Source organism: Podarcis filfolensis (assembly GCF_964270895.1).
Source record: "Podarcis filfolensis genome assembly, chromosome: 5".
Classification (NCBI taxonomy): Eukaryota; Metazoa; Chordata; class Lepidosauria; order Squamata; family Lacertidae; genus Podarcis; species Podarcis filfolensis.
Genome location: NC_139608.1, coordinates 95,322,079 through 95,332,522, shown reverse-complemented (window position 1 = coordinate 95,332,522; position 10,444 = coordinate 95,322,079). Strand labels below are relative to the sequence as shown.

General features: G+C 44.6%; 1 long non-coding RNA gene across 1 annotated transcript; it reads right to left on the bottom strand.

The window, feature by feature from the left end:
* Window positions 1–1,089: 1,089 nt before the first annotated feature.
* Window positions 1,090–4,921, bottom strand: LOC310763154. The gene is made up of 3 exons (XR_014548518.1): window positions 4,827–4,921; window positions 2,790–2,850; window positions 1,090–1,546 (listed from the first exon to the last, which is right to left on the bottom strand). It is a non-coding gene; the product is annotated as an uncharacterized lncRNA (long non-coding RNA).
* Between the last annotated feature and the right edge of the window lie 5,523 nt (window positions 4,922–10,444).

The following is a 10,444-nucleotide window of genomic DNA, read 5'->3' as shown; positions in this document are numbered from 1 at the left end:
ATGGTTTGCTGCATTATGGAAGGAATGGGAATAATCAGTGTAGTTGATGGGATTTATTCAAAAGTGCAAATTCACATGAGTGTTTAATTATTATGCAAAGAGTTAAAAACACAGATCATTACAAATGCTGAGGTGAGGCCATATTCCATGCTAGATTGATTAGTTTACTGTGCCAGATCCAACTCCCACTGCCTCTTATAATTATGAAAAATAAGGGCCACGTGATATTGCCAAGTCATGCATGTTTACATCATCTCCATCTCCGACTGAGAAAAAAAATGACTTTCCAGACTTCTTTGCCTAGAAGGATCAAAGGACCTTCCACAACAATTGGAGAAGGCAGTTGAGGCTTACATATTTTTGAAAAGTATTTGCAATGGAACCATGCCATGCAAAATAGCGCACAAAAAACTGAGTGCATCAAAGTCATGTGTGAGTCATGTCTCCTGAACATTATTTTGATCAATTTGGATTTTTTATCTTATTCTGGTCAAAGTCTTAGGAGGATATTGCATGTTTCAACCACAGGCTAAAAATACCAGTAAAAACCGGTGATTTAAAGGTCTTAAGATCCCATGTATTTGCATTTTTTCTTTCCTTCTGTGAAAATGGGTGCCAGAGTTAAACCTGAAATGTTGAATAGTATCCTGAATGTACACACCAAATTTCATTATGGCATCTTAGACATCAAGGCATATCTCACATAAAAAATATGTTTGGCTATTTCTTTTCCCAACTCCCTTGTGAAAATGGCTGCCCAGTTAAGGTGATGTTCAGATTTGAAACATTAAATTCAAGTGCACATCACTCCCTGAGGTTATATGCCCCTTTGCATTCCAATATCCTGGTTTTAAAGACAGATATGCCATTAAAATCTACTTTCCATTTTTCCTCCTGACCTTGAAAATGTATAAAGGTGTATGGCTGATATATGAACTTCAAAGAGAATGGTGGCTTCAGTAGAAATACCATCTATCTTCATGTTCAAAGTAGTTATCACATTATGGTATGTTGAAATCCTTTTTTTTTTTAATTAACAGCTGCAACAGAAAAGTTGTTATAAGAGTTCGATAAGTACGCAAATACTAATTGTTATTCTACACTTAGGTTTATTGATGAAAAGGGGAAGGAATGCAGCTGGAAAGAGATTTATGGGAGTTTGATGAGTGTTTTCTTCAACAAGTCCAAAACACTTTATAAACCAGTCTCTCTTTTTGTCCGGGGCCTGGCCTGTTACAATGAAGCAATTATAGGTTTATTTTCTCAAAATATTTGATTGACGGGCTTTTGGATGGAAGGTGTTATTTCTAAAATGAGTTACTATTACACCTTCTTTGGAACCACAGATCAAATAAAGCTCATAGAGAGCAGTTATAGTCAGAAATTGACACAATTAGACAAATGTCCTGTCTAGTCCAGCATCTCATTTCTAATAGTGCTCAACCAACTAGGAAGTCCACAGCATGGAGGCCTTGCTTACTGGGTGAGTTGCTTGTTTTTAATTTATCAGATCATCTTTTGTCACCAGCGTTTGGCTCAGTTCTTTCTGGGAAAATACAAAAAAAAATATGGTTCTAGATTAAGTAATAATAATAATAATAATAATAATAATAATAATAATATCTATCCAATAACTGCTCCAGATTCAAATAATTTGAACAGCACCTCAGCAGTCTCCATATCATGGCAGTCCTCTCACAAACTTTGCTCTCTGTCATCCAGTTGATACCCTGGGCTGGGTTCCTGTTTGGAAATACAGTACTAAAAGGAATTATCTTCACCTCGCCTTTCTTCCTAAAGAGTTTTTATCCTCTTTACAGAATTCATTAATGAACTGCTGAGGGTAAATCATGTTGCTACCTTAGCACTGGCGGAGGAAGGGGGTGCGGGGTGCGTGGTTCGCTCTGGGTGTCATCCCTGAGGGGGGATGCCATTGCTGTGCCGCCTCTCTGGGACGCTTGCCATGGGCGGCGCTGCCCCTGTGCTCGCCACCCCACCCCCGTGGGTCGCTCGCCCTGCCCCCAGGTGCATAGTGTGTGCATCGCTCCAGGTGCCAGAGCAGCTAGCTCCACCTCTGTACCTTAGCAGTGTACGGATCATTACAAAGATGGCTCCTTCCAGTTCCACTGAGATAAGGTTGAAAGGCTGGAGCTGGTGTGCAGTATGGGCCCTTTTATGGCTACTTCCTCTGCCAGCCCTGGCTTCCCAGGAGCTTAGACCATGGTCAGTGGCATCTCCCAGGCAACCTTTAGGCTTTCTAGCCCTTCTCAGTATCATGGGAAGACTGCATCACTTCCCAAGCAGCAGAGGCAATAGCAGAGATGGGCTTTCATTCGTCCAAGCCGTAAAGAGGAAGGAATATCCTGTATTCTCCACGGTGCATTTATTCAGACATTTATGTATGCTTATTAACATACTACAAAACTATGTCAGGCATACAAATATAATAAAAGAGAAATTCCTTGGTCGATAGCTATTAGCCAATGGGGACACCTATTCATCCTGGGGGAAGCAAGATTTATGTTGACTTGCCTGGTTCTAATAAGACATAATGAGTAGAATATATGAAAGGCCTACTGTAGTCCAAGTGGAAAATGGTAACTCTAAAATACTAATTAAAATGTTACCATAACTTGCAAGCATTTGAGAATCCAAACCGACGACACCCAAAGGGACCAGCAGTCTCCTTCTGATATCCTGCTTGCATAAATGTTGCCTTCGTGGGTATTGCTAGGAAAATATATTCCCCAAACAAGTAAAACCTATGCAATTTTTATTCAAGTCCTTACCTGTAAGGTGGGGGCACAAAGTTGACTTCTATTGCTGGCAGCTGCGATGGATAATCCGGCCCTGCCAATTTAACAGGACATGAAAGAATGTCTAAAATGATACTACCTGTTCCCAAGAGCACCTCAATACACCAAAAAATTCAAAGGAAAAGTCATTGCCTTAAACATATCTTGGAACCGAAGTATCGTGCGGGCCCAAAAGGGTTTTGTACTTAGCAATTTCCCCCACTCATCTTCCATATGAGAAACAAACATATTATTTTTATATAGCCTTTCTTGAAATTATTTATAATCAGAACTTTGATTCAAAATGGCAGGTGCTTGGGGTTGTGTTTCATTACTGAGGCCCCTTGAGTTTTCTTGAAACGCTACAAAATTGGTCCTGATTCATTAACACCTCCTCATCCCCACTGGCCAGGGAGATGGCTTAGTTTAATCACTGAACCTATGTATGTAGGATCTCAAGTTCTACAGGGCTCATTGGCAGCAAGTGCAAATCTTTCAGCAGTAGCATCATATAACCGTATTTTTCGCTCCATAAGACGCACCTAGTTTTTAGAGGAGGAAAACAAGAAAAAAATATATTCTGAATCAAATGTTGTACAGTGGTACCTCTGGTTAAGAACTTAATTTGTTCCGGAGGTCGGTTCTTAACCTGAAACTGTTCTTAACCTGAGGTACCACTTAAGTAATGGGGCCTCCCGCTGCCGCTGCCGTGTGATTTCTGTTCTCAACCTGAAGCAAAGTTCTTAACCCGAGGTACTATTTCTGGGTTAGCAGAGTCTGTAACCTGAAGTGTCTGTAACCTGAAGTTTCTATAACCCGAGGTACCACTGTACTAAACTATTTAATAAACTACCGGTATATCATAATATTTCAGCCATGTAAAGTGAACAGTGTAAAATGAAGAGAGACTTTATCCCCTAGTAAGGGGGGCAGGCAATGGAAATATATGAGCTTCCCACATTGAGTCCCTTAGATCTAAGGACTGTATGGTTTGGCGCTACACAATTATTTTAATAAAGCCAAAAGAAGTTGGACTTTCTTCCTTTCTGTTCATTGCAGAGAGCTCTGGGGGCTTTCATATGAGGGAGGAATGAGGAAGAAATCTGATTCAATTCCCATTTAAAGTCAATTTAAAGTCATTTAAAGTCACACCTTTGTACACAACACAAGGACGAAACCACAGCCGCCCTTCAAATTTCACACTTCTGCAAAGGAAGGCACTACTGTCCCGGCAAGACCAGTGGCAGAGGGAGGGTCTTGCGTGGTGGCACGTCGTCTGTGGAGCATCGTCCCAAGGGGGTGGCATGTGTGCGCCCTCCCATCCCAATGGGGCGGCCAAGCGCGGGGGCGGAGGGATTACACTGCTCCTGCTGTGCTTGCTTTATACCCGTGTAAGCGGCTCCTGTCCCGCTTTGCTGCTTTAAAGTGAGCCGAGGAGGAGGGACAGACGGGAGCCATGGCTCCCGTCCGTCCCTCCTCCCCACAGTATTCTCTGCATAAGACGCACAGACATTTCCCCTTACTTTTTAGAAGGAAAAAAGTGTGTCTTATGGAGCGAAAAATATGGTATATGACAGCAATATTCTGCCTCAGGGAGAAGCCAGACCTCCACATTTAGCAGTAGCTTCAGCTTCCAGGTGAGCCTCAATGGCAACTCCACAAAGGGTGCATTGTAGCAATGAAATGTAGAGATTGCCGCCAGTGCATTGACAGCAGAAGTCAGCCTATCTTGAGCCAAAAATTGCTGTAGCTGTCTTGCTAACAGAAGCTGGTAAAAGGTACTCCTAGACACTGAGGTCATGTTCAAGAAGGCATCAGATAATGCGCTAATAAACAAAGCTTAATAGTGCGTTGTGGGGCACATTGCTTTGTCCATGGACAGGGAAGGAGAATAGCCACGTGCCCCACTTAACACAATCCTCTGCATTGGAATACAGAACTTTAAAAATATTGACACTCCTCTCTGAATCTGCCACATTCACAGCTCCATTAAATGAAAACTCAGAAACTAACAAATGACCGTAAGTTCACCATGTGTTAAGACGTTGCCATCCATTATGGAGCCACTGTTGTGTCCCTGGGCTCCTGGGGGTGGACATTGAACCAGACCAGTTTCTGCTCCTTTTCTGTCCCGCTCCCCTCTGCGATGGGATTTGCAAAATGCAAACGCCCCACAAATCAAGCGCATTTGACAGCAGGGAGTTGTGATTTACAAGCCACTGTGACTGCACAAAGGCAGAGAAGCTGCGTCAGTGACAGATGCTGATGCACTCCTGGCACATTTTTCTCCTGTCGTCAAAAGTGGTTTATTAGGTGTAATCTTAATCTCTTCAAAAAGTCAGTGCCCTAAATATGGCTCGCAGCAACACCGTGTTAATAATAATGAATAGTGACAGCTAATTGGCAAGCCACTCGATTCTTGGACTTTACAGTCAAAGAATGAGGCCATTTACCTGAATGAGGCCAAACTTTTGCAAATTTCCGTTGCTGCTGCTGAAAATCAAAATGGCCTAAAGAAACCCTGCTTGCTTTGGGTCAGCTGCTGGGGCTCCAGCCCAATGGTAGTGATGTTCATCTTGGGCCCCCCTGCCCTCTGCCCATGATCAGCACTTGGTCTATAAATTGGGGTCACAGCAGGGCCAGAATGGTCTGGAGGTGAGCTACGGAGTTCTAGAGCAGGAACAAGGGGTCGGCAGCAACAGAGTTGTGTGTTCCTGAACTCAAAAGGGAGCTTTTAACAGAGGTGGGTTTAGGGGAGCGCAACCAGTTCACCCACACTGGGCGCCAGATTGATAGGGTGCTCCAGGGGGTGCTGCAACAATAACTTAGACTGGAAGGTGAGAGGGTGACAAATTTTGTCATTGCAGAGGGCATCACTGACATTTGAAAGCCCAAAGTCCACAGTTCCACTTGTTCCATGCCTAGAAAACATGGGTCTGAGCAATCTTCATATTGCCCTGCTCCTTTCCCAGAGAAGGCCTACTCCTGACTGCTAAATGGGAGCAAACATCAAACCAGAGAAAGCCCCAATTGCTGTTTGCTCCGATAGAGAGCTAAAGAGCGGTTTTCCCCAAGGGAAAGCACAGGGAAAAGAGGAACAATGGATGATTGTTTACATAGTCATCCCCATCTCTTCTGGTGATGGGGGGGCATTTCTCAGGGGCATTTCCAAACAGAAACAGGCCATTTGGCACAGAAATGACCCAATGCCATGTGCCACACATCATTGATATACATATTTTACATGCTGCATATCGAAGATTAACTAACATATTCAGACTTTAAAGCAAGTATGAAAGAAGTGAACAGAAGCATGGCCTTGGATTCCTTCCTCTCACGCCTTGCCAAGAAGGTCAGTGTGGGGAGACAGACAGGAAACCCGTCCCACCCATGGTTATATTGTGCCTCTGGAAAGTGAAATTCCTCTGTCTGCTATTAAAACCTGCAGGTATAAATGTCAGCCCACGTGGGTGGCTGTAGGAAACCAGCTGTGTTTTTCCGATTTTAGGTTGGGAGGTAGCGATTAAGGAATTACAAGGCGAACAGTGTTCTAGAACGTGGAACTCAACAAAGAACTACGGTGTGTTGCCATGGTAACCAGCTGGCATGGCCCTGTGCCCCATGGAAAACATTTTGCATCACAGAAAGCAGGAAAGATGAGAGCCTTCCTAGTGACAGTGATGGTCTTTGTAGCTGACTCTGAAAACAGCCATGTTTTCTCCATTGATTTTTTTTTTTAGTTCCTCCAGACTGGGCTACCAGGACAGACAGAAGGATAAGTTAGCTGATATAATCACAGTCAGTTTGCATATTATAAAGAGCAGGGAATGCAAACATTCACAAGTCCTTGTTCTGGTTTCCAACAAACAAGCAATACTACTTTGAAATATTAGTGAGTACCTCTAGAGAAGCGGGTCACAAAGTCAAGAAAAGTTTGGATTTGATATCCCGCTTTATCACCACCCTAAGGAGTCTCAAAGCAGCTAACAATCTCCTTTCCCTTCCTCCCCCACAACAAACACTCTGTGAGGTGAGTGAGGCTGAGAGACTTCAAAGAAGTGTGACTGGCCCAAGGTCACCCAGCAGCTGCATGTGGAGGAGCGGGGAATCAAACCCGGTTCACCAGATTACAAGTCCACCACTCTTAACCACTACACCGCACTGACTCCCCAACACAGAGAACACAGAGCTGTATGCAGTTTGGAAAACCCTTGCATTGAGAATGCTAATGTGTGACAGTAGTTTAGCTTCCAAAACTGGGCAGGACATATCCTGGCCATGTGTCAGGGCTGCCTCACCTGTGAGACAGCTGAGGCTACAACTTCAGGCAACAGGATTCACAGCGGCAACAGATCCTGATGTAGATCTTCCTCTGCCCAGCCCCTGTTCCTGTTGCAGATCTTCTCCCACCCCTTCTCTCCTGGTTCAGAGGGAGCGCCATTTTGTGGTTCACTTTAGGGGCCAAAATGTCTTGGGCCAGCCCTGATATGTGTCCTATCTCACAGAGGACCGTCCTCTGTTTGAAGGGCATTTTGGAGGACAGTCCTCTGTCTGAAGGCCTGCTCAGTCCTCTTTCTGTCTAGAACCATGAGAGGAGAGGGCTGAAGGGGGCTTGAAGTTGCTCATCAACACTTGGACAGCAGACTGTGAAGGCACCCAAGTCCCCTGGCCAGACTTTTCCACTATGGAGAGAGGCATTCTATTTCTATTTAAATTAGAGTAATTGTTTCACATCTATACCTATAAACCATCAATCGCAAATGCCAATGTGTCCATTTTGGGTAATGCATTTCTTCTTTTTGAATGACTTGTAAGTGGCTAGCCTTGCAAGACACCCTCAGTGAGTCTACCCACTCGCTGGATCTGATGCTCCTCTGCCCCACCATTTGCATCCCAGAGGGAGACAGTGAGTAAGAAGGCAGTGCCAGGCACTCCCTCTCACAACCACAGTTGTTTGGTTGTTCATACTCATTGGATAGAACAGGAGGCAGGCAAACAGGAAGGTTATGATCGTGAAGAAAAGGAACAGCCCCAAGGTGCTCTTGTCAGCCATCCCCTCCACCTGCTATGGTGTGGGGGCCTGACCATGCCGACCCCCAGCACTGGCCATACTGGGGTATGGGCCGGAGGATGCAAAGTTCATGCATGGCATTGGCCAGGTTAGTTGGACCCCATTGTGTTAACAGTGAGTGTACCCTACAACAAAGGAACCTCCCAGTGAAGGTCAGTAGTTCGAATCTGTGGGACGGGGTGAGCTTCCGTTGCTCTGTCCCAGCTTCTCCCCACCTAGCAGTTCAAAAGCACACCAATGCAAGTAGATAAATAGATGCCGCTGTGGTGGGAAGGCAAACGGTGTTCCGTTGCACCAGAAGCGGTTTAGTCATTGTCAGGGAACTGCCATCGGAACTAGAGGAGGAGGCGAGGCTCCACAGCGATGCTGGAGAGGGGCCAAGCAGGGAGAGAGGCAGGTCTCCGGTTGGGGAAGAAAATCAGCGCAACACCAGGGATAGAGGGAGGCCAATGGGGGAAGCAGAGAGCAGGCTCCGGGACTCTTCACTGGACACCAGCGGGGAGAGCACAGGTCCTCCGCTACCCACGCCCTCCCTGCGCAGAAGACTTCCGCGCAGGGAGAGTAGGAGGAGACTGGGCGTCAAACAACTTTTATGTTGGAAAAGGTTTAAGAAACGCCCACTGACGGATTCTGCCAGCGACTGAACAGCCACGGAGTGGATGGCTGTCCAGCGAGAAATGGTTTAACCAGCCAACCTAGCCCAGAGTGGTGGCAACTTTCGCACAAGCAACCCCTAAAGCCATTACAGTCATGCTGGCCACGTGACCCGGAAAACCGTCTGTGGACAAACGCCGGCTCCCTCGGCCTGAAAACAAGATGAGCACCACAACCCCATAGTCGCCTTTGATTGGACTTAACCATCCAGGGGTCCTTTACCTTTACTTTTTACTCACAACAGCTGATTTTCCATTTGAATGGCCCCCTGATAAGCTTCCAGGAGTCCCCCAGATTCATACTTGAAAACCACTAGTGCAGAATAGGCTTCCCAGTTGCGTATCTTGCAAGATAGTGAATATAATTTAATAATGATCACTACTGTATTGTCTAAGTCTACTGAAATACGACAGGGATTTGGGGAACACACACTCCTTCCAAAGCTGCAGCAAGGCTTCAGCTTAGGCAACTTAAAAACAAAATGCTACTGGACCATAAATGGTAATTCCAGGACTCCCTCTCTTTTAATATCCTTTTAAAGATGAAAAGGGGCTTTGCTAATCAGTCTGAAGTCTCACAAGCAGTGTATGGGTTGAGTAACATCTGCAGGCTCACAAATTTATGAGGTGGCGTTATGGATATAATTTTTGTTCTGGCACACAAGGTGCTGAAATAATATATTTCAAAATGAAACACATTGGTGAAATAATACATTCAGCAACCACAGAATAAGGAAAAATACAAGGCACATCAAGAGCTGAATTTATACAGAGTACACAGACCTATGCAGCTGGAGAGATGCTCTTCTCCAGCATGTCCCTGACCTTTTAAAAGTCATGACCACTTGGAACACAGTATTGGGGAATAGTTGTAGCCATGAATGCATGCAAAAAAGGTTAATAAAAACGATTCTCTTTTTTCCCTGGGAAAAAAAACCACCAGTATCTACATGTTGTGGAGGTCAGAAATCAAAATCAAAATTACAGTTCCTAACCTTGCATTACAATGTTTATTCTTTCTCTAAATTTTGATGAAACCCAGAAAGAAAACAATCCAGTTGACTGCTTGAAATCACTAATTACTTGGGTTTTTTTACCTGGTTTTGTTAGGTATTAGAAGTCAAATTCAGAAAGTTTAACTTCAGCATAGCAAATACTTTACACATACTTTCTTCTGGGGCATTGGCTACACCTCCCAGCTTGGTGTCTCTGTGCATCCCCTCAATTCCTTCCTCCAAGTCCTTTATCTAGATGTTGAACAACAGTGGGTCCAGGACAGCACTCTGTGACACTCATTTGTCTCTCTCTCTCCCCTCCACCCGATGACAAGGAACCATTCATGGGCATTCTTTGGGTTCGAACAGCTACAGGTCCACCTAACAGTTACCTAGTCCAGCCCACATTTTACCAGCTTCTCCACAAGAATATCATAGGGGACTTTTCAAAACACTTAAATAAAGATTCGCTGCATCCAAAGTATTCCCCATTGCACCAATCTTATAACTTTATCAAAAAAGAAATGAGATTTGTTTGGCATGATTTGTGCATGTCCGACTACACTCAGTTTTCTCTTGCCTCTGTATCATGAAACCCAGGAGGACATGGTTACTTCCTCCCAAGTTTCCAAGTCCTTCCACTTAGTTAATCAGTTCCTCCCTGCCAGTGAGGACTAGGTCCAATGTAGATGATGCCCTTGTTGTTTCTTCCACCTTCTGGAATTTGTGAGACCTTACATTTTTGGCAGAGTTTGAGTCCCAACATATATCAGGGAAGCTGAAGTCTCCCATGACTACTATATCTCTCCTTTTCGAATGTTTGGTAATCTGTTCTAGGAAGGCATCACCCACGTCTTCAGTCTGGCTTGGTGGTCCAAAGTAGACACCCATAGTAATGTCAGTGTTGTTTCTCTCTCCTACAATTTTTAC